Below are 20,294 nucleotides of genomic sequence, written 5' to 3' on the forward strand. Positions count from 1 at the left end.
CCTGAGGCTCTGCCCCCCGCCCAGCACAGCTTGATGGGGGACCTGAGGCTGCACTCCTGCCCAGTAGGGCTTGACAGGGGAACTGGGGCTGCGCCCCCCACTCTGATTGGCTTGACGGAGGTGGGGCCAGCCGGGTTGGGTCTCACGCGATTTCAAGGCACACGCAGGTGGGCAGGGACTTGACTCTGGGTCCGGAGGCATGTCCTAGACCAGGAGTCCTCAAACTACGGCCCGTGGGCCACATGCAAAAACAAATACTGTATTTGTTCCCGTTTTGTTTTTTTACTTCAAAAGAAGATATGTGCAGTGTGCATAGGGTTTTTTTCATAGTTTTTTTTTTTAAACTATAGTCAGGCCCTCCAACAGTCTGAGGGACAGTGAGCTGGCCCCCTGTTTAAAAAGTTTGAGGACCCCTGCCCTAGACCGACAGGAGGGAGATTTTCATAAACATTTTACTAATTTTCTTTCATCTCTGACACTTCTATTATAGAGTAAGGGCAAATAGCTATATTAAAATATTTCCTCTAATTAATTCCCTTTTAATGTGCATGAATTTCATGCACCAGGCCACTAGTGTTAAATATAAGTAGTTAAGAAAAATTTAATCCTGAACTTTCACAACTTATACACTGCAAGTTATTTTTGTGCATCCAATATATAAATGCATCCATAAACCCAAGAATATGTTCCAAAATACTGACATCTGTTAATGCTGAATAGCATGACACACTTCATTTTCATTTTTTCCCATTTCCTAAACTGTCCTCCATTGACTAGAGTAACTGAATTGCACACCTCAGTTCCAAACCAGGGACAAAGTTGAATGAATGTGGGGGCTGTGGTAACAAAGCACACTCAGAAAAGAACAGCAGTTCACTTTTATTTTCTGCTGTAACAAACAGCTTAGAACCCACTCCTCTAGAAATGGGGAAACAATAGAATTGAGAGTACTGAAGGGCTTGTACAAGTAAACAATTAGGCCCCCATGATGATGTAGCAACTCTGTAGGGTTCATGCCTCAGGGAAGCATGCACAAAGAGGGAATCTAAGTCTTAGCCCCCATTTACAGTACTGGCGTTAAAAAAAACATGGGGGCAAAATGTGATTCATGGTGTGAATCATCAGGGAAACCTCGCGGAGACAGGAAGAGGCAGAAATTCTCAGTTGGTCATTGTCTTCAGCAGTCAGCCGGCTAAATGAGGGAAAAAGAAAATCAAATAAAATACGATAAATCGCCTTAACCAGTTTGGCTCAGTGAAGAGAGCATCGGCCTGTGCACTGAAGGGTCCCAGGTTCGATTCCGGTCAAGGGCATGTACCTTGGTTGCAGGCACATCCCCAGTAGGGGGTGTGCAGGAGGCAGCGGATCGATGTTTCTCTCTCATCAATGTTTCTAACTCTATATCCCTCTTCCTTCCTCTCTGTAAAAAATCAATAAAATATATTTTAAAAATATATATATATATGATAAATCTGCACCTAGCTCTCTCTGTCCTCTCAAGGTGGTGACAGGCCCAGGTCACCATGAGTATCTCCCTAGAACTGACTTTTTATTATTTTTTAGAGAGAGTGGAAGGGATGTGGGAGGAAGAGAGACAATAAAGACACAGACAGAGAATCAAGAGTGAGAGAGAGGGAGAGAGAAACATAAATGTGAGAGGAGAAACACATGGATCAGTTGCTTCTCTCACACACGGGCCATGAACTGACTGGGAGGAAGGTATTGAACCTGCAACCCAGGTAGGTGCCCTTAACAGGGAATAGGACCTTCCACCCTCCAGGGTGCCTGCCCAGGCTCTAACCACTAAGCCTCACTGGCCAGGGCTAGATCTGACTTTTGGGGGAAATCCCCAATTCAATATTATAAAGACCCTCGGGAGACACACCCTAGCCACCTGCCCGCCCCACCTCCAGTCCCCACCATGACCCTCTTTAGAACTAACATAGCAAGAAGCCTGCCAGACACCATGACCTCCTGGCGAACTGCCCCAGGATGAGGTTCGGAATGGATGGCCAGGAGATGGAACGCTATCTGTGCCTCCATAGATGAGCTGAACGGCACATTAAGGACGCTAGAGGAGAATCAGTTAAGGCACCATCCCATCCAGACTTTGCTGCTTCCGCTCAGGCCACTCTCCCCCGTCTTAGTCCCCTCACGTATGGTCCCTCATTCCTGGTCCCTCAGGCCGCCTCCCCCACCATCTCCACTGTCCGCCATTACCCATCCCCTCAGCGCCCCCCCACCCCCGGCCGGCCCCGCCCCTCTTCCCTCCCTACCCCAGGCTGACCCCTCCTCCCGACCCAGTCTCTGGCCTAGGTCCGTCTCCCTGACCACCCGGCCCCTCCTCAAATAGGATACAAGCGAAAAATGACTCGTCTTGGCCTTCCGGCCATGGGCTCTGGCTCGGCATCTGCTTCTGGCCCTGGAGCATTGAGGGCCTCAGGGACCTGTGGCGCTTCCCTGGGAACTGCACCGCCTTCACCTCTGCCGCCTCTCCCGGGGCCCCCGGGGCCTCCAGGGCCATCTGGGATGCCAGGGTCGCCTGGAATGGCCTGTTCTTCCCCATCTTCGGCCACGCGGCCTGGGACACCGTCGTCATCCTCCATGGCCCCTCAGCCTCTCCTTGCGACTTCTGAGAGCCGGTGCACCGATAAGGGAAGATGGGTTGGTCCGGAGCCTCGCCCCCTAGTGGGTACCACCACTTGAACGCCCAGAGCGCATGCGCAAACAGGCCCTGCGCCATTGGCCAGAAACCCAGCCAATGAGTGCCCTGGGCATATGAATGTTTCCCACGAAGCCTGCCCAGCAACAGGCTGGCGCAAACAGGCCCTGCGCCATTGGCCAGAAACCCAGCCAATGAGTGCCCTGGGCACGTGACTGTATCCCGCGAAGCCTGCCCAGCAACAGGCTGGCGGGGGAGCCTCACAGCCTGTGCGGGTGCCCGCCCAGCTACTCTCCCGGTGGACAGCTGGCCGCTGGGGGTCCCTGTCGTTGGGCCTGAGAGTGGGTCAGGGGCCTCTGGGCCGGTCCCCCGATAGTCCCGCCTGGCCCCGCCTGCCCTGCCCCCGCGAACCCCAACTCAGACCCTGGAGGAGGCGGGATGGATGGGCCTTGCTCCTTCAGCACCAGTTCCCACCCGGGCACTGTGACTTAGTGCGGTTCCCCAGCATGGGGGAAGGGTAGCTGCCGGCCCCTCTGCCTCTGCCCGCACGCACACCGCCCTGTCTCACACGTCAGGCTGGGACGGGCGGGGTCCAGGCGCTCAGGAGGGACCAGCAAGTTGGACACAAGCAGAAAAGGAGCCGCAGCACCACCTCTGGTCAATACCTAGTACCTCTGCCCTCTGTTGGCTCAGTTCCTCCTGAGCGCTGGGCAGGCTTGTGGGAAACAGACACCTGCAAAGGGCACTCATTGGCTGGGATTCTGGCCAATGGCGCAGGGCCTGTTTGTGCGCATGCGCTCTGGGCCTTCAAGTGGTGGTACCCACTAGGGGGCGAGGCTTCCAGACAACCCCTCTTCCCCTGAGAGGTGAGCGGCTCTCAGAAGTCCCAAGGAGAGGCTCAGGGGCCATGGAGGATGACGACGGTGTCCCAGGCCGCGGGGCCGAAGATGGGGAAGGACAGGCCATTCCGGGTGGCCCTGGCATCCCAGATGGCCCTGGAGGCCACGAGGGCCCCGGGAGAGGCGGCAGCGGGGAGGCCGGTGCTGTCGCCAGGGAAGCGCCACAGGTCGCCCGGGCCCTCGACGCTCCTGGGCCAAACGCAGATGCCGAGCCATTGCCCATGGCCGGAAGGCCAAGACCAGACATTTTCCAGTTGTATCCTATTTGAGGAGGGGCCGGGTGGTCAGGGGGACGGACCTAGGCCAGACACTGGGTCGGGAGGAGGGGTCAGCCTGGGTAGGGAGGGAAGAGGGCCGGGGCCGGCCGGGGGTGGGGGGGCGGGGGGCTGAGGGGATGGGTAATGGCGGACAGTGGAGATGGTGGGGGAGGCGGCCTGAGGGACCAGGAAGGAGGGACCATGCGTGAGGGGACTAAGACGGGGGAGAGTGGCCTGAGCGGAAGCAGCAAAGTCTGGATGGGATGGTGCCTTAACTGACTCTCCTCTAGCGTCCTCCTGGTGCCCTTCAGGTCATACTTGGAGGCAGAGATAGCCTATCATTTTCTGGGCCTTCCTTTCCAACCTCACCCTAGGACTGTTCGCCAGGAGGTCACAGTGTCTGGCAGGCTTCTTGCTATGTTAGTTCTAAAGAGGGTCATGGTGGGGACTGGAGGTGGGGCGGACAGGTGGCTAGGGTGGGTCTCCCGAGGGTCTTGATAACATTGAATTGGAGATTCCCCCAAAAGTCAGATCTAGCCCTGGCCAGTGAGGCTTAGTGGTTAGAGCCTGGGCAGGCACCGTGGAGGGTGGAAGGTCCTATTCCCTGTTAAGGGCACCTACCTGGGTTGCAGGTTCAATACCTGCCCCCCAGTCAGTTCATGGCCAGTGTGTGAGAGAAGCAACTGATCCACGTGTTTCTCCTCTCACATTTGTATTTCTCTCACTCCCACTCTCTCTCCTTCCCCCCTCTCTCTTGTCTCTCTTCCTTCCACCTCCCTTCCACTCTCTCTCTCTAAAAGAATAATAAATAGAAAGTCAGTTCTAGGGAGATACTCATGGTGAACTGGGCCTGTCGCCACCTGAGGGGACAGAGAGAGCTCGGTGCCGATTTATCATATTGTATTTGATTTTCTTTTTCCCTCATTTAGCCGGCTGACTGCTGGAAACACTGACCAACTGGCAACTTCCATCTCTGCCTGTCTCCGTGATCTTTCCCTGATGATTCACGCCATGCAGCACATTTTGCCCTCATTTTTTTTTTGTTAACCCCAGTACTATAAGTGGGGACTAAGATTTAAGTCCCTATTGGTGCATGCTTCCTTGAGACATGTACCCTAGAGTTGCCAAATCATCATGGGGGCCTAATTGTTTACTTGTACTTGCCCTTCGGTACTCTCAATTCTATTGTTTCCCCATTTCTAGAGGCGGAGGTTCTAAGCTGTTGGTTACAGCAGAAAATAAAAGCGAGCTGCTGCTCTTTTCTGAGTGTGTTTTGTTACCACAGCCCCCACATTCATTTGACTTTGTCCCTGGTTTGGAACTGAGGTGTGCAATTCAGTTACTCTGGTCAGTGGGGAACAATTTAGGAAATGGAGGAAAATGAAAATGAATTGTGTCATGCCATTCAGCATGAACAGCTGTCAGTATTTTGGAACATTTTCTTGGATTTATGGATGCATTTACAAATTGGATGCCCGAAAATCACATGCAATGTGTACTAGTAAATTTTTCAAGTTCAGGGTTACATTTTTCTGAACTACTTGTATTTAATATATGTTCTCTCCCTCTTTCTAAGAAAAACTTGAAATACATGTCACTGGATGCATAAAAGAAGTACAATCATGTAATTGCTTAACATTTAGTGTTTTTCCGGTTTGGCTCAGTGGATAGAGCGCCGGCCTGCGGACTGAAGGGTCCCGGGTTCGATTCTGGTCAAGGGCATGTACCTGGGTTGCGGGCATATCTCCAGTGGGGGATGTGCAGGAGGCAGCTGATCGATGTTTCTCTCTCGTCGATGTTTCTAACTCTCTATCTCTCTCCCTTCCTCTCTGTAAAAAATCAATAAAATATATTTTTTAAAACATTTAGTGTTTCTGTTTTCCTTCTGGTATAAATAATAATGCAATGCAGTTCTTCACTGTGATTGTGCATGGATGGTTATTTCCTCAAGATACATTCCAAAGGCATAATGACTGAGTTAAATTTTTACGTTTATTTTTAAGGCTGTTAATCTATAGTACACAATTGCTATCCAAAAAGTGTGCCCTCTACCCTAGCTGGTTTGGCTCAGTGGATAGAACATCTGCCTGCAGACTGAAGGGTCCTGGGTTCGATTCTGGTCAAGGGCACATGCCTGGGTTGCAGGCTCGATCCCCAGTATGGGGTGTGCAGGAGGCAGCTGATCAATGATTCTCTCTCATTGATGTTTTTATCTCTCCCTCTCCTTTCCTCTCTAAAATCAATAAAAATATATTTTAAAAAATAATAAATTAATAAATAAAATAAAAACCAAAAGTGTGCCTTCCCACCAGAATTCTAGTTTGCCCACCTTCTGATACCAATAGGCCAGCGGACACAGGGTTACTTCTCAGCTGAGGGGCCCTGGCACCTCCATCCCCACCCCTACCCCCACTTTCCACCCCCCACCCTTGAGCAGCAAGACTTTGCTTCTAGGAAGAAGGACAGCCCATGAGGGCTGTGCCAGCAGAGGGCAGAGCAACTGGGAGTTGTCCTAAGGTGGTGCTCACACTCCTGTGGCCCTTGTGTCAAACTGGTCCCTCGTGAGCACCTGGGCTGGACTGGCCCAAGCCTGGGGCCTGGAGACATGGCAGCATGTGTACCGGGCTCCTGGCAATCACAGAGCAGATGCAGTGGGTCTGGCAGCTACCTCCCTCCCCAGGTTGGGAGGCACCATGGAGTGTAGACAGAGAAGTGCAGAATGGTGTGGAAGGAGCAAGGCCCATCCATCCTGGGCTGGAGGATGCTGAGGGGGAGGCAAGGCCCAGGAATGACTCCTGTTGTAACTGAAAAACGCACGTTCTGCTCTGTGGGCTCACCAGAACTTGCCAGGCTTGTGCTGGTGCAAAAGGAAAGAGGTTTTATTCAGGTGCCAGCCCTGGAAGAATGGTGGACTCGGGTCTCAAAGACAACCCCCCTTCTTTCTCAAACCCAGTTCTTAATAGAGATAGCGAGGGGAGAACTTTTTTCTATCCAATTATCTTGCTAGCTTTTGGGGTGTTTGGGACAAATGCATTGCTCCTTCTAGCCTTTGGGTGCTTGGGCCCTATCCACTTATAAATTCTGGCTTCTGGCGCTTGTCCATGCATCTTTTGGCATGCTGGGTGTAAGAACCACCCCCTTGCCATCTTGGCCAATGTGGGAGACTCCCCAGTGCTCCTTCAAGGCACGCATGTCCCACCCTCAGGAAGCCTGAGGTTGCTGCTGTACGCAACGTCCACACATCCAGGACAAGCCCGTTAGAGTCCCTGGGGAACCCCTGCATCTTGGGCGCCCACATGCTCTGAGCAGCCCCTGTGCAGCTGCCCCTCCATAGTGGCCAGCCGGGCCTGCGCTCCGACTGAGAGGTGCCTAAGGTAACTCTGCTGGTAATACCCTCAGGGCTGGGTCCTGCACAGGCTTTGCAGACTCTGGCCACATGTGGAGCCCTGGGAGGACAGGCTGGGACTGGCCCAGAGGCACCTGACTCACTCCCAGAACTCGATGACAGGGACTGGCAGTTAGCAAGCTGGTCACCCATGAGGGTAGCTGGGCTGCACCAGCTCAGGCTTTGAGGCTCACCACAAGCTGGGGGCAGGGCAGGCTGGGCAGGAAACAGTCTCGTGCCCAGAGGCCTCAAGAGGGGTTTCTGGGAAGTGGCACAGGACCTGAAGGGTTGAACAATTTCTCCCGCTAGAGGGCAGAGCTTCGGAGGGAGCCTCATTCCCTCTGCCATTAAGCTGCCTCTCAGAAGTCAAAAGGCTGAGGAACCATGCAGGCTGGAGACCAAGGTGCAGGCGGTGTGGCGGAAGATGCTGAAGGCCAGGGCAATCCAGATGGCCCTGGAGACCAAGAGGGACCCGGTACAGGCAGCATGGGAGAGGCTGGTGCTGAAGGCGGAGGAGCTCCAGTCATGAGGGCACTCGACCCTCCCGGGCTGGGCGGAGGTGCCTTGCCAGGGCCCAGTTCACATGCTGGGTCCACAACCAGAAGGCCAGGAAGACAACAGCTCAATTAGTATCCTTTTTTGAGGAGTGGCTGGGAGAGGCAATGGGATGGGGAAGAGGGGGTCAGCCTGGGGGTACTGAGGGGAGAGGGGAGCCCCCGGTGGCTGAGGGGATGGGCCAGTGATGGGCAGTTGAGATGGTGGGGGGAGGTGGTCTGAGGGACCAGGAAGGAGGGAAGGGCGGGGGAGGGAGGGCTTAAGAGGGGTGACAGTGACCTGAAGGGAAATAGGACAAGTGTGGATTGCATGGTGCCTTAACTAAACCTCCACTAGCTTCCTCCTGGTGCCTTTCCCATCACCCATGGAGGCAGTGAGGGCTGTCCAGGCCCTAGCCCGAAATTCCCAACCCCTCCCCAGGGCAGTTCGGAAGGAGCTTATCAAATCTAACAATCTTCTAATTATGGAAGTTCTAAAAAGGGCCAACTGCCGAAACCGGTTTGGCTCAGTGGATAGAGCGTTGGCCTGCGGACTGAAAGGTCCCAGGTTCGATTCCGGTCAAGGGCATGTACGTGGGTTGCGGGCACATCCCCGGTGGGGGATGTGCAGGAGGCGGCTGGTCGATGTTTCTCTCTCATCGATGTTTCTGACTCTCTATCTCTCTCTCTTCCTCTCTGTAAAAAATAAATAAAATATATTTTTAAAAAAATTAAAAAAAAATAATAATTTTAAAAAAAGGGCCAAGTGGGGAGTGGTGGCAGGTGGTAAGGGTGGTTCTGCGGAGGGTCAATCTAATAGTGAATTGGAGACCCCCACCCCCCCAAAAACAAGTCAGGAGGTCCTCCTGGTGTACTGGGCCTGTCACCACCAGAGGGGCCAGAGAGCTAGATGCAGAGTTATCACATAACTTGATTTTCGTTCCCCCTCATTCAGCCGACTGAGTGCTGAAGACCCTGAACAAATGGGACTTTCTCTCTGCTCCTGTCTCCGTGAGCTTGGCCTATTGGTTCTGAACACGCAGCGCATTTCGCGCTCATGTCTGAAAAGGGGCTGGGACTAAGCTAGAGGCCCTCCCTAGGTAGTGCATGCTTCCCTGAGGCATGGAACCCTACAGAAGCTGCCACTTCATTATGTGGGCCTTGCCTAATTGTTTGCTTGTATTGCCCCTTTGTTACTTTCAATTCCATTGTTTCGCTGTTGCTGGAAGAGGGTTTCTAGATTGTGTGTTACAGCAGAAAATAAAAGTGAATTGCTACTCTCCTCTGAGTACATTTTCAGTTACCCAATCCTCCATATTTACTTGCCTTTGTCCCTGGGTTGGAGCGGAGATGTGGAATTCAGCTTTTCTAATCAGTTGAAGACACTTCAGGAAATGGAAGAAAATGCAAATGATTTGTCATGCCATTGTGCATTAACAGCTGCCAGTATGTGGGAATATTTTCTTAGTTTTATAGTTGCTTTATATATTACATGCACAAAAATAGCATACAATTCAGTCAAACGTCATTTCTCCACCATCTCCCATCTTCAAAAATAAGGTTCTCAACCAAGTTGTTCACAGAAAAATGCCTAGATTGTGGAACCAATCTTCAGTGTTTGAACTGACAATCCTTTCAAGCTGATACGTCAGCGTGACAAAGTATCTCTCAGGCAACAAACAATGGAAAGAATGCTTTTGTTGCTGGCTCAATCAACATCAAGGATAAGCACAATTTTAAAACATTAGGAGGCCATCAAGAGTGCCAATGTTGCTAAGGGTGTGAAAGAAACTGATCACAGCCCTAGCCAGTTTGGCTCAATGGGTAGAGCGTCAGCCTGTGGGACCAAGGGTCCCAGGTTCGATTCTGATCAAGGGCACGAACCTCGAATACAGGCTTCTCCCTGGTCCAGGCCCTGGTTTGGGTTCCTTCAGGAAGCAACCAATTGATGTGTTTCTTTCACATTGGTATTTCTCTCTGTCTTTCCTCTCTCTTCCACTCTCTCTAAAAATCAATGGGAAAATATCCTCTGGTGAAGATTTTAATAAAAAACTTATCACAGGCAATGGAAGAGGTAGGAAAACTGTTGTTGATTTGGATAAAGGAAAAGCAGTTAGCCAGTGACAGCATTTGGGAGGCAGTGATAACTGAACAAGAAAAGATGCTGCATGCTGATCTGAAAGACATCCCTGGACCAAATGCTAAAAGTGATTCCTTTAAGGCTAGTAGGGGTGGTTCGATAAACTTAAGAAAAGAAGTGTTTATTTACACCTTAAACAGTACATTAGACATGCACTGTATATATGAAAAGTTACAACAGAATCATTTGGGGGTCTGGAATGGATTAATTCAATTTACATTATATTTGATTGGGGGGAAAATGATTTGGTTTTCGAACAAATCACTTCTCCAACAGCCCTCCAGAATGAATTAAGTTTGAGGTTCCACCATATATAATTTTTGCAAGATCAGGATTAAATTCTTTCTGAACTATTTTCATTTAACATATGAGTTTTCCTCTAAGAAAAAACTTTAAACACATATCATTGGATGCATAAAAGAAGTACAATAATTTAATTGTAAAACATTTAATGTTTCTGTTTTCCCTCTTCTTATAAATAACTAGAGGCCTGGTGCATGAAATTCGTGCACAGGTGCGATCCCTAGGCCTGGCTGGCGATCAAAGCATGAGCGTCTGGTGTGGAAGGGCAAGTCCTAGCCGACCTCTGGGCCCTGGGCAGCACCTGGGCCCCTGGGCCCCCACCTGCCTGAGTCATGGCGCCCGAGTCCCCATGCAGAGATGCAGTGAGCACAGCTAGACGACATGGGCCAGGGTGCAGCATGGGCCTCTGGGCCACCCAGTAGCGCCACACAGAAGCCGGGAGGGCAGCGTGTTCTCTCCTGGCCAGCCTCACAGACCAGCTCCTGTGGGCTGCGGCCTGGCTCACCTGAAAGAGGCCGCGCGGGTGCAGGATGAGCTCCTTGTGGGCGCCTAGCACCTGAGCATGGGGGCTTCCCCAGCATTCGAGCCCTGGCGTCCTGGAGTAGAGTGGCAGGGGGAGTGAGAGCGAGCTCAGCGGATACCCCGCATTCGCATCACACCTCTGTCCCAGTCACCCCAACCCCCAGGTATCCGGCAAGAGGTCGCAGCCCTCTGCCCGGGCTCCAATGGAGGTTGGTTGCTACCACCCACCCCAGTTCCTCATCCGAGCCCAGGGCCTGCTGGCCACTGGTCACTGTCGACAGGGCGATCGGTCGGGGCTGGGCCCCTCCACCCAGCTCCCTCAGTGCCTGGGAGCCAGGCCGCGGCCCTGCCCCCTGCCACCGCTGCTGGTCGCCGTCTGCAGGGCAATCAGCTCTCCACTTGCACCTGCCTTGGCCTGGTGCTACCCACTCACCTGCTCCACCATCCCACTGCAGTCCCACTCTCGTCGGGCCAGCAGTGCCTCCACTGCCGCCTGCTGCTAGCACCGCATCGCCAACACCCGCCATGTTCCAGCTGCTCCCTGGTGGTCAGTGCACATCATAGAGAGTGGTTGAACTCCTGGTTGAACAATTTGCATATTAGGCTTTTATTACATAGGATGATTCATTGGAATTATTCTATATGATTTTGCGTGAATGGTTATTTCCTCAAGATAGATTCCAAAAGGTAGAATTACTGAGTTAAAAATTTGTTCCTATTTATTTTTTCAGGCTGTTAGTCTGCAGTACGCAATTGCTATCCAGAAAGTGAACCCTCCCACCACAATTCTAGTTTGCCCATGATTATTTCTTACCATTAGTCCTGATTCCTGCCAAAATTAAAAACAAAAACAACAAACTTAGTTTGCATGGGAAGATAAAACAACCCAGTACTGGAATTAGAATTTTGTCCTTACTAAGATTTCAAAGAAGTAAAGAAAAGTGTTGAGAGGATTAGTTACACATTTTGGGGGAGGAGTTAGCTCTCTCTGATATACCTTGTTTTCAACAAATTTGCCTCCCTAACCCGGTATGACCTCATCTATAATAATAAAAGCATAATATGCTAATTAGACCAGACGTCCTTCTAGACGACCTTCTGGACAAAGTCGGGCTGTGAGGGAAGCCTGGGTCCTGGGTGCAAGAGGGAAACCAGTGACAGCAGCCAGGGGAAGGAAGGTCTACTCTTGCATGAATTTTCTACATTGGGCCTCTAGTCTTAAATAATTACATCCGCAAACACCCAATTTCAAAATAAGACCTTATTAACAGGCACCGGGGATTAGGACTTCAACATATCCTTTTTGGAGGGCACAATATAACCCATAAGAATCCTCCATTATTTCCCATTTCACTCAGAGCACAAGCCCTTAGTATGACCTCTGAGGTCTTACAGCAACTGGCCCGCCAATTCTCTGACCCCTATCCTGCCACTCTCTTCTTCACTCACACTGCTCCAGCTCACTGGTCTACTCCCTCTCCCCACCACCTTCTAGCCTTTGTTCCAATCTCACTCACACAATGAAGTCTACCCAACCACCCCATTTAAAATTGAAAACCACTCATCCCAGCACTCCTTATCTTTCCCCCCGCTTTATTTCATACCATAAGACTCCCCACCTGCTCACACACTACATAATGTAGTTATTGTTTTTTTAATATATTTGTATGGATTTCAGAGAGAAAATGAAGAGGGGAGAGAGAGAAAAAGAAACATAAATGATGAGAGAGAATCATTGATCAGCTACCTCAAGCATGCCCCACATTGGGGATCTAGTCAGCAAACCGGGCATGTGGCCTGACTGGGAATTGAACTGTGACCTCCTGGTTCATAGGTTGATGCTCAACCACTGAGCCACACCAGCCTAGCTGTAATTATTTGTTTTGTTTCTTGACTGTCGCTCCCCATTAGTATAAAACTTCTATGGAAGCCTGGAACAGTGTCTAGCAATAATGATTCTTAAATTATTGATTAAAGTTAATAAAGAAAATATTCTTGTGGCCAAAGAGTAGGGTAGAACTTAAATGTTATTTAAAATTAGTAAGGGAGAAAAAAACCCAAGATGGCAGCATAGGTAAACACCGGAGATTGCTGCTTAGCACAACCACTTCAAGAATACAACTAAAAGATGGAACGGACATCATCCAGAACCACAGGAAGGCTGGCTGAGTGGAAATTCTACAACTAGAAGGAAAGAGAAAAGCATACCGAGACTCAGAGGAGCTGCGGTGCGGAAGTACAGAGGTACAGAGGTGCACATGGAGAGGGCTGGCGGCTGAGGACACGGTTGTCTTTTTCAATCAGTAGGTGTGTCTCAAGCTCTGAGTTCCAGTTCCAGGTGAGTCTCTGGGGAACCTGACTCATACGGGAGAAATTGGACTGTCTGGTATCGGTCGGAACTTGAGGGCAGCTTTCTCTCGGAAGTGCTTGCAACGATTGCCAGGACACTGAGAAGCAGATCCTCTGAGAGCAGCCATAGCTGCTTGCTCCACCCTGTTGATCCCCTGGGACCCCCACCCCGCCCAAGCTGTGCCCCGGCTTTTGCATATGAAAGGCCTGGCCCTTTGCAATCTGAAAATTACCTAACAAAATTGTAGTTGGCCCAAGGCCCCAGAGAAACTTGCATTGCTTCACAGCTGAGCTCCTGCTGGGTAGCCTCAGGCAGAGGCTAGATTAGCACCTCCTTAGAGATCCAGGAGCCAGTGTGCCAAGTGGTCAGAGTGGCACCATCCAGATTGCAGCTCCTTGGATCCATAAAGGACACACTAAGGGGGCAGACTGAGTGAGCACCAAAGCCCCACTGAAGCAAGTTTTGCCCCAGAAGGGTGTTTCCAGCACACAAGTTCTCCCACTGCAGACACAGCTGATTCTCGTAGCCAATTGGCCTGGAGGTCGATTCCTCCCATTGATACCTACAACAATCAAGGCTTAACTACGACAAGACTGTTCACAAAGCCCACAAGGGGGTGTACCAAGAGTGTCCACCTCAGGTAATTGGGGAGGCTGAGCCACTGGGCCCTATAGGACACCTAACACAGAAAGCCACTCTATCAACACAGGGAAGAATAAAAAAAGCGGAGACAAAGAAACAGGACACAAATGACAGAAATGGAGGAAAGCAAACTACTGGATATGGAGTTCAAAACCACACTTTTAAGGTTTTTCAAGAACTTTCTAGAAACTGCCAATAAATTTAGTAAGACCCTCAAAAAGTCTGGTGAGACCACCGATAAATGTAGTGAGACCCTCAAGAAATCTAGTGAGACCCTCGAGGTTATGAAAAAGGACCAACTAGAAATTAAGCATACACTGACTGAAATAAAGGATATGCAGAGTTCCAACAGCAGACTACAGGATCGCAAGAATCAAGTCAAAGATTTTAAATACGAAGAAGCAAAAAACACTCAACCGGAAAAGCAAAATGAAAAAAGAATCCAAAAATAGGAAGATAGTGTAAGGAGCCTCTGGGACAGCTTCAAGCATACCAACATCTGAATTATAGGGGTAGCAGAAGAAGAGAGAGAGCAAGATAGTGAAAACCTATTTGAAGAAATAATGACAGAAAACTTCCCCCACCTGGTCAAAGAAATAGACTCACAAGTCCAGGAAGCGCAGAGAACCCCAAACAAAAGGAATCCAAAGAGGACCACACCAAGACACATCATAATTAAAATGCCAAGAGCAAAAGACAAAGAGAGAATCTTAAAAGCAGCAAGAGAAAGACAGTCAGTTACCTACAAGGGAGTACCCATACGACTGTCAGCTGATTTCTCAACAGAAACTTTGCAGGCCAGAAGGGAGTGGCAAGAAATATTCAAAGTGATGAATGCCAAGAACCTACAACCAAGATTACTTTACTCAGCAAAGCTATCATTCAGAATTGAAGGTCAGATAAAGAGCTTCACAGATAAGAGAAAGCTAAAGGAGTTCATCACCACCAAACCAGTATTATATGAAATGCTGAAAGGTAGCCTTTAAGAGGAGGAAGAAGAGGAAAAAGGTAAAGACACAAATTATGAACAACAAATACACATCTATCAACAAGTGAATCTAAAAATCAAGTGAATAAATAATCTGATGAACAGAATAAACTTGTGATTATAATAGAATCAAGGGCATAGAAAGGGAGTGGACTGACTATTCTTGGGGGGAAAGGGGTGTGGGGGATGCGGGAAGAGACTGGACAGAAATCGTGCACCTATGGATGAGGACAGTGGGGCGGTGAGGGTGAGGGTGAGGGCGGAGAGTGGGTTGGGAACCGGGAGGAGGGGAGCTATGGGGGCGGGGGGAGAGAAACAACTGTAATAAACTGAACAATAAAGATTTAATTAAAAAATAAAATAAAATTAGTAATGGAGCCCTGGCCAGTTTGGCTCAGTGGATAGTGTCGGCCTGCAGACTGAAGGGTCCAAGGTTTGATTCCCGTCAAAGGCACATGCCCAGTTGCAGGCCTGGTCCCCGTAGGGGGAGTGCTGGAGGCAGCTGATCAATGATCATCTCTCATCATTGATGTTTCTTTCTCTCCCTTTCCTTTCCACTTTGAAATCAATAAATATATACATTAAAAAATAATAAAAAATAAAATTAGTAAGGGAAGAATATCAAGAATATCTTTTTAAAACAACCTCCTGGTCATCAAGAAGATAACGGCAATCCTAGTTTTGTAACGGGGCAAAGGATATGAATGGTCTAGTTACAGAAGAAGAAACCCCCAAAGATCCCAAGGATATGGTGCAGTGGAGATGGCCACAGTCCTAGCAGAGGGCACCCTGACACAACTGTGTCAAATAGTCTGCCCATCCGGAAAACCCGGCAACTGTGCCCTTGGGAAGCTGTCACCTACCCCCTTAAGGAGTTTATATGAGGATGTTCATCACAGCATTCTTTGTGGAGGTGGCAGACGGGGCCACCTAGGTGTCCAACTGACTTTCTCTTCTGCCCTTGGTTCAGACCATTGGGTGTGTCAGGCCACAGGCACTGAATGTTCCCCATCTCCACCGAAAGCTTTTCCAGGGAGGCTCAGAGCTGACCAGGGTCGTCTGTAGTCCATTTGCTAAAGGTGGGGGATAAAAATCACGTTAAAGGTGATGACTCCCTTACACCCAGCGCACACCCCCTCTCCTGAGACCTGACACTCGAGTGTCTCCTTGTATGCACGACGCGGCCCCTCTCTGCCTAACACTGGCTCTTAGGCCCTGAGCACTTGCCCCCACTCCATCTCGGCTCCTTCTACAGCTGACACAGCCCGCGTGCTGCCCTTCACGGTGAACATCTTTTGAACCGCCTGCAGGTGGTGTTGGTCATCTGTGGCCATGGACCTGCCGGCCATCTCTGCCTCCAGGAGGCAGCTGAAAGCACAGTGAGCTTGCTGGGGAAGACGTGGTTAAGGCGCCATCCGCAGCTGAATTTTCCAGTGCCTCGGGCTTCCTTATACCGCAGAGGCTGGCCTTCACCCCAGGCTCCCGCTCAAGTTGATTACCAACAACTCCCCACAACAGCCAGGGCCACACCTGGGATAATTTTGATAGCTGTGTTCACTTCGCTCTATTTGTACACATGGTCAAACTTCCAGGCCAGGATAAAATTCCCATATTCCCATTATTCATCACCATGGGACCTGCCTTGTTGATGGCCATTTGAAGTTCAACCATGCCCCCAAACTCAGCTCACTGGGACGTGAGTCATTGGGATGACCTTGATGGGGAATCACTTGCACCCCTGATCCACAAGGTTCTTTGAACCTTTCCTGAAACTGGCATCACAATAAAGCACTGGTATAGCCCACCACAATCTTCTCCTGGGTCAGGCAGCTTCCGCCGCCTTTGATGAGATTGAGATCAGCATCTGCTTCATCAGCACCATCGAGGGCAAGGGCGAGGGCGATCTGTGGGTGTTGGTCCAGGTCACTGAGAGTTAAGCCAGACTGCAGGATGAGCTGATGGACCTGGAAGGAGGTGGGAACACAGACAAGGTTCACATTCCCTTGTGTCATTCTCTCGGCTATTTGCTGCACAGCGTGGGCAACTGTAGAACCACTTCCAATCCCCAGTACTTGGTTATTCCTCATGAGATTCTCCTTCTTTGAGAGGCCTACAAGTTTCTTGGCCTCCTTACCATTGGTGCTTGTTCTGCCTGAGCCGCCTCGAATCGCAGACAACTCACACCGGGGTGGGCCGAGGACCAGCCCTGGGTGCTAGAGTGGCAGGGCTAGGACCAGCCTGTAGATGGTGCTCAGGATGGTGCCCCTTTACATAATCCTCTTAGAAGTCCCAATGTTTGATCTCACATGTAGTTCACTCGCACTCTGCAGCTCAGTTGGCCAGGGTGAAGGTATGCCTAAGTCCAAGGTCAAAACTGTCTCTCTGAACCTTAACAACAGCTCTGCTTGGTCCATTAACATGGTTGTCTGGGTCAGTACAAATTCCCTGCTCAGCTTAGCAGTGATGACGAACCTATGACACGCGTGTCAGAGGTGACACGCGAACTCATTTTTGGGGTCGATTTTTCTTTCTTAAATGGCATTTAAACATTTAAACATATAAAATAAATATCAAAAATATACATCTTTGTTTTACTATGGTTGAAAATATCAAAAAATTTCTATATGTGACACAGCACCAGAGTTAAGTTAGGGTTTTTCAAAATGCTGACACGCCGAGCTCAAAAGGTTCGCCATCACTGGCCTAGGGAATCAGATGAACAGAGAATCTATGTGGGCAATCAAGCATTAAAGCAGCTTATGGCTCAGACAGAGAAAAGTGGTTAAAGAGGAGGCAGGGAGGGAGTGTCCAGAATTAATGACCCCTTTTATGGTGCACTTGATACCAAATGTGGCACTTTCCCAATGAAATGCTTGTTACCTTGTCTACGGGAATATTCTTTCGGGCTCTTTACAGCATTCAATCATTCCACAAACTCTCTGACTACTTATGATTTATCAAGCACTCTTCTAAGCACTGGAAAAAAAGAGATAAGAAAGTCCATGCCCTCGGGAACCAGCAGTCGGAAAACTGGATACCCGACACATAAATAAATGCATGCAAAGAGGGTTATGCGCTATTAAAAAAGCAAACCTGAAATTAGAGGGCTTTCGGGCAAAGAAACCATATTGGAGGCCAGGACAGATGACATAATTTTCAGAGCCCAGTACAAAATGAAAATGCTGAGCCCCTAAGTTAAAAATCATTATGAATCTCAAAACAGCAGCAATAAAGAGTTCATTCAGAATCACTCCCGGGCTTTTCCTGCACCAAGGATAACTGTTATGAGACTGAGTATCATGGCAACCCGGTATGCAGACACTTGGGTGATTCTTTGTGTCTCAATCCTATTTCTACATCCCCTGAAACCAGCAGAATACTTGTCCATATTTCCTGGAACAGCTCCTCAGGATTCACAGACAAGTGATTCCAAGGCAGCTTATTCTGTATCTAGACTGTTAGCTAGCCGAGATCAGTCTTCAGTGATGTGGTAAGAGGCGAGTTCAGTTGAGTTCAGCCAGATATCCTGAGTTTCTGAAAATGCACGCCTTGGTCCACTGGTGACCAAGAGCAGCAAATGTTCTTGAACATGACAAGAGCTCTAATAAGAGCGAGGAGTGCTTAATTAAAGAAGTAATTAGACACATTTGTAATACCTTAATTAATAATAATAATAATAATAATAATAATAATAATAAAAGAAGTAATTAGCTTTGTACATAGGACGCTTAGAGTTTGAAAGAGAATACTTATTTGATGGTTTGTGGGGAGAATGCAATGCTCCCTCTCCTCTTATCCCACCCTAGAAAAGGGTGTGTTTGAACTGAGTGAAAGTAAAGGACATAAGGGGGCTGTGGCATGAATGATAAAACTATTTCAATGAGCAGCTCTTTATTCTCAGTGACCAGAGGGCAGAATGTAAGAAGCTCATAGAACATAGACCAGGGCCAAGCCTGGCAAAGTGGGTTGGAGGCCCTGGAGAGGTGGCTACACTCTCATCTGTGGAAAGGGCTGCAGAGTCTCCCACAACTTGGACAATTGCTAGAAAACTGCCTTTTCCAGCCCAGGAGTTCTACAGGGGAATATAAGATGCCCCGCTGCAGAAAAACCACACCTTAAGCTCCAAACAGCCGATCAGTGATTCTCTCTCATCGTTGATGTTTCTGTCTCTCTCTCCCTCTCACTTCCTCTCTGAAATAAATGCACCTCTTCATCGCTCTGGGAGGAGCAGAGTGTTTCCTCCTGGCCGTGATGGCCTACGACCGCTTCGTGGCCATCTGCACGCCCCTGCGCTACAAACTCATCGTCACCAGGGTCCTCTGTCTGCAGATGCTGGCTCTGGCATGCGTCAGCGGCTTTGCACTCTCGCTCACTCTTACCACCCTGATATTCCTCTTGCCCTTCTGTCAGTCCCATGAGATCAATCATTTCTTCTGTGACATCCCTGCTGTGCTGTTCCTGGCCTGCTCAGACACACGAGCCAATGAGATTGCCGTCTTCGTGGTCTGCACGCTCATCCTGTTGATTCCCTTCTTACTGATACTGCTCTCCTACGGATTCATTATCACCGCCATCCTCAGCATCCACTCAGCCCAGGGCAGGAGCAAAGCCTTCTCCACCTGTGCCGGGCACCTGCTGGTCTCTCTTCTGCACTACGGCTGTGCAATATTCATCTACATTCGCCCCAAGTCATGCTACACCCCAGAACAGGACAAGATAGTCTCTTTTACCTACACCAATGTAACTCCCACGTTCTACCCCATGGAACAAGGAAGTCAATGGTGCCCTGAGGCTCTAACTGGTTTGGCTCAGTGGATAGAGCATTGGCCTGCGGAATGAAAGGTCCCAGATTTGATTCCTGTCAAGGGCATGTACCTTCGTTGCGGGCATATCCCCAGTAGGGGGTGTGTATAAAGCAGCTGATTGATGTTTCTCACTCTCTATCCCAGCCGTGGGCAAACTACGGCCCCCGGGCCGGATCCGGCCCATTTGAAATGAATAAAACTAAAAAAAAAAAAAAGACCGTACCCTTTTGTGTAATGATGTTTACTTTGAATTTATATTAGTTCACACAAACACTCCATCCATGCTTTTGTTCCGGCCCTCCGGTCCAGTTTAAGAACCCATTGTGGCCCTCGAGTCAAAAAGTTTGCCCACCCCTGCTCTATCCCTCTCTCTTTGTCTCTGTAAAAAATCAATAAAGTATAATTTTTAAAAAAAGGTGCCCTCATGAGACTCCTAGGGAGCTATAACTAGATGAGGCGGCAGCCTAAAGCCAGGTGAAGGGCAAAGTAGACTGACTCCACCAGGACTAATCTGACCCCTGACAAGAACCCACTGGGTCATCTCACTGCACACCTTGTGGCTCCACTTCTCCCTTTGAGGGCTGATCCCTGGTTCTGCATGCACCTGAACTTTACCACACTCTTTCCTATGCTCAGAGAGATGGAACAAATCCTAATCCTGAGGCTTTCCAAAACGCAGCCATTCAAGGGGTGTTTTGTTGTCCCTTTGTGGACAATTACATTCATTATCTGGGACATGGTCAGAGGCATGGCCTCCAACAGGAAGAAAGTCATGAGCTGACCCAAGGAAAACATTAAGGCACCACTT

General features: G+C 49.5%; 1 pseudogene across 1 annotated transcript; it reads right to left on the reverse strand.

The window, feature by feature from the left end:
- Positions 1 to 3,560: 3,560 nt before the first annotated feature.
- LOC308511928 (ribose-5-phosphate isomerase-like) lies at positions 3,561 to 16,768 on the reverse strand (annotated as a pseudogene). The gene is made up of 5 exons: positions 16,181 to 16,768; positions 15,915 to 16,049; positions 10,685 to 10,775; positions 6,656 to 6,675; positions 3,561 to 3,750 (listed from the first exon to the last, which is right to left on the reverse strand). The product of its transcript is annotated as a ribose-5-phosphate isomerase-like (transcript).
- Between the last annotated feature and the right edge of the window lie 3,526 nt (positions 16,769 to 20,294).

This window comes from Myotis nattereri, assembly GCF_964212035.1.
Source record: "Myotis nattereri genome assembly, chromosome: X".
Taxonomy (NCBI): domain Eukaryota; kingdom Metazoa; phylum Chordata; class Mammalia; order Chiroptera; family Vespertilionidae; genus Myotis; species Myotis nattereri.